Below are 4587 nucleotides of genomic sequence, written 5' to 3'. Positions count from 1 at the left end.
GGACTTTAATTTGAGTTCTGAGGGTATTTTGAAATATCGAAACAGAATAGTGGTACCAAAAGAAGAGTCGATGAAAACGGAGATTTTGGAGGAAGCTCATCGGTCCAAGTATACAATCCATCCGGACAGCAGCAAAATGTATCAAGACCTAAAAGGAACCTATTGGTGGGACAACATGAAGAGGAAAATTGCTCAATACGTACAAAAATGTCTCATTTGTCAACAAGTGAAAGCGGAACATCAGAAACCATCGGAACTGTTACAACCCTTAGAGATACCCGAATGGAAGTGGGAAAACATCACGATGGACTTTGTTTCAGGTTTACCGAGGACGCAAAGAGGACACGATGCCGTTTGGGTGATCGTTGATCGGTTAACCAAATCGGCCCATTTCTTGCCGGTGAACATGAAGTATTCAATGGACAAGTTGACCCGACTGTACATGGACGAGATAGTAAGACTACACGGTGTTCCTGTAAGCATTGTCTCCGATCGGGATCCACGGTTTGTATCTCGGTTTTGGCAGAAGTTTCAAGAAACCTTGGGGACTAAACTCAATTTGAGCACGACCTATCACCCTCAGACGGATGGACAGTCAGAGCGGACGATTCAAACTCTCGAGGAAATGTTACGAACGTGCATTTTGGACTTTGGAGGTAACTGGGGTCAGCACATGACCTTGGTAGAGTTTGCGTACAACAATAGCTTCCATTCGTCGATTCAAATGGCTCCGTACGAGGCTCTTTACGGACACAAGTGCCGCTCACCGATTTACTGGGATGAAGTAGGTGAAAAGAAAGCACTGGACCCGGCAACCATTCCATGGATGGAAGAGGCTCAGGAAAAGGTCAAGTTGATTCGGCAACGACTTCAAACAGCCCAAAGTCGACAAAAGAGCTACGCAGATAATCGAAGAAAAGATTTGGAGTTTGAAGTTGGAGACCATGTATTTCTCAAAATCACACCTTTACGAAGTCTTACAGCGAGGAAAGGAAAGAAGCTTCAACCGCGGTACGTCGGACCCTACAAGATCCTTCAGAGGGTTGGAGCGGTTGCGTATCGATTGGAACTACCGTCCAGTCTTTCTCGAATCCATGATGTATTCCACGTCTCGATGCTAAAGAAGTACCATCCTGACCCATCCCATGTATTGCAACCGGAGGAGATCGAAGTAGATGAATCACTGGCCTATGAAGAGAAACCGGTCCAGGTACTTGATCGGAAGGTCAAAGAGCTTCGCAACAAGAAGATTCCATTAGTAAAGGTGTTGTGGAGAAACCACGGAGTTGAGGAAGCTACTTGGGAAATGGAAGATGAAATGCGAAAGAAATACCCAAACCTTTTCGGGAATTAAGGTGAGAAATTTCGAGGACGAAATTCTTTTAAGGGGGAGAGAGTGTGAGAACCCGTAAAACCCTAATTATTTTTTCCTAGGGTTTATTACCCCTTAATTGCTTATATTTTTGCATTTTCGGGTTTAGAAATATTTTCTGGTAGATTTTATGCGTAATTATAGTTTTAAGATGATTTTTCTAGTATTGGAGAGTTTTTAGAAAATTAAGAGTAAATAGTGGACGTGGGACCCACTAGTGCGAATAGTTCGGAAAAATTCGGCCAATAAGGTTAAGTTATCGGGTGTCAAGAGATAAGTAGAATGTGTGAAGTGATTGATGTGAGAGGGAATAAGAAAGATAAGAATGCATTTAATGAGGTGACAAGTGTCATCTTCTCATTAGTTGGACTTTAAGAAACACTATTCACTTTCTTGACTTTTTTTGACCAAAGGATTAAATATCAAAAATTGCACAAAACTCACCATTTTTCTCTCCTTGTGGCCGGTTCTCCTTGAGCAAAGAAGGAAGGAAATTCTTCAACTTTCAAGCTTCCATATGCTTCAATCTTCTACAAACAAAAGCCTAGATTAGATTCTACTCCATAAAACCTTTCTTCTAGTGATAGTAAGTGTATTAGTGAAGTTTGTTTGAAGCTCTAAGGTGGCCAACATCTCTCTCTCTCTTGCTACTTGGTAAGTGATGCTTGAACCCCCCTACTACACCTAATGATGGTTATATTATGCTTAGAAGTGGCTTGAGTGTTGGAAAATGTGATTTATTTCTTGATTTGAAGAGTTTTGGTGAAGTTTTCCATTTTATGATGAATTTTCTGGTTTCATATGATTTTGATGTTTTGGACTAGTATGATGGTTGGTAATAAGGGGCTTTGGCTCTAGTAGGTGTGAATTGTGGTTAAATGCAACCAATTTTGGATTTGGAATGAAATGTGAAAAGTTAGGGTTCATGAACCCCTAATCTGTCCGAAATTTTAGGTCATAGATAGAGGCCGAATTGGACTTTGCTCAAAATATGAAAGTTGTAGCTATTGATGAGTATGAAGTGCCTACAAAATTTCAGGGCATTTGGAGTAGTATAGAGTGAGTTATACCGTTTTTACTGTTGCTATTTTTGGTGAACAGAATGTCCGAACTGCGATAGGAATTGTCTGTTTTGACTGGAATTGGTTTGGATTCTGTTGTTGGTGTCTTCTTATGAAATGTAGCTTGATGTCTTATCTTTCATGTGCCTTTGGAATAAATGCAATTGGACCTGTGTAGGCTGAGATAGACGTATTACAGTTTTGTGTGATTTGGGAACCTGCAATTGCGGTTCTGGCTGGGTTTTCTGCATTTTTGACCTAGTTGTGCTAGGATTTGGACTGAGAGGCCTTCTACATTGTTGTATCCCTGTTTCATAGCTTCAAAATGGTGGGTCTTACACCCCCATCCGATAACCGTAGTGAATTTGACGCCATTACCGCATAATAAGGGCAAAACAGTTTTTCTATTTGGGGCCAAGACTAATGCTACTTCTAATTTCTGGTTTGCTATCATGCTTAGTTATGTATATGAAACTCTATTGGGTTGTGATTGGCGTTGTTTTATGACTCGTTATCGAGTCTCATTGTATGTGTTACATGTTTTAGGACGTGACGGTAGCTCACGACGTCTTAGTGACCACGGTGTATGAAACACCACTTTCTTGCTTGGTGAGTATACTACTCACTTAATTGTTACTATGTGGCTTTGCTAAATGTATATGTGATGCCTTGAAGGCTTACTTGGATATTGGAATTGATTAAGGTGAGGGTGTACTTGACCGCCCTCACCCCTTTTGATAGTATCACTGATTGGCTACCGTTTTACTGCATTACTGAACTTGATATATTGGTTGGTGAATTCCATTTCATGGAAACTGAATTGGTGTCGTTTGGACGATTGTCCAACGACCTTACTGTATTACTGAGCTCAACCCCGTTTGGTAGTCAATTGGATCGAGCCGGCGAGGGCTTGGTCGTGAAAATTGTCATGCCACGGGGACTGTACTGAGGAACCTTGTAGTAATGAGACTCTCGGTTCCGGTAAACTCGAGTATTACCAAAATGACTGAATGGAGTGCGGGCCCGGTTGGGGAATGTTGGGTGGAAGGAATGGGAGTAAAGAGTTGTCTACGGTTGGTTATTCTTTTAAAATTGACGGAGGGTCAATGAGGTTGGATCAAGATTGCAAGCGTGGAAATGGGCTCTTGAGAGCCGACCGTATCCTTTCACTGATTTGCTTTATTTCGGAATTGCATACTTGAATTGAATAGTTATGCTTATGTGATCTTAACTGCTATTGTGATAGTTGCTCACTGGGCTTTAGCTCATTCCGTGTCATTTGTTTTCCTTACAGGAAAATGAAACTTTTGGAAAAGATTGTGATAGTTGGATGACAAGTTGAGCTCTTGTACATGTATTTTTTGAATAGCTCCTTGTGGGAAAAAAACCTAAGTGTTTTGTTTCCACCAATGTTTGGTGTGTAACTGGCTTTTGGTACATGTATGAACTAGACGAATATCTTGGTTTGCCGTTTGGCTTGTAAATGTTGATTTCCAATGTATATATATGCTTGGCCGTGGTTTGGATAAATTTCGGCTTCGATTTTCGTTTTTTATTGTTTGTGATTTTGACTTGTTTGCGCGCTATGGTAAGTTCCGGAACGTAATAGATCGACGTAAACGGAACCGTTAGTCCTGGCGAGAGCTGGGCAGGCAGTCCGCTAACCCCTTTGGTTCGCCTTAGGGGAAGGTGGGGCTGTCACAACATGCACTTGACACTTACCAATTAAAGTAAGGGAGTAAGTGCTTAAACAAGTGTTTAGGCGTCCACTTCGAGTTCCTCTTGAAGGTCCCCTTGAGCGCCTGAACAAATAACAATTGGCTATAACACACTATTACTTATAAATCCCTTATTAACAAGGAGAATGGTACACTTGTACAATCTAAGAAAATGTCATGAAATAGAGCCTTACTTGCTCAAAATTCCAGATTCAAAAGTGATGTTTAATAACACAAGAAAAAACTAATTTCCTTTATGAAATCAAGTTTAAAACGGTCAATCAATATCAAAGGATAGGGAAGAGTCTCCAAAACTCATTTTCCAAACAAGTTGGAAAAATTCAGTTTTAAGTGTCAACTTTGAAAAATCATAACTCGCCCTCAATAGGTCCAAAATTAGAAACTTTATACCGTTGGAATCTTGGTTCAAAATACT

The sequence above is a fragment of the Coffea eugenioides genome, unplaced genomic scaffold, assembly GCF_003713205.1.
Source record: "Coffea eugenioides isolate CCC68of unplaced genomic scaffold, Ceug_1.0 ScVebR1_1188;HRSCAF=2002, whole genome shotgun sequence".
NCBI lineage: Eukaryota > Viridiplantae > Streptophyta > Magnoliopsida > Gentianales > Rubiaceae > Coffea > Coffea eugenioides.
The sequence above is the reverse complement of the archived record's forward strand: the minus strand, read 5'-3'. Positions refer to the sequence as shown.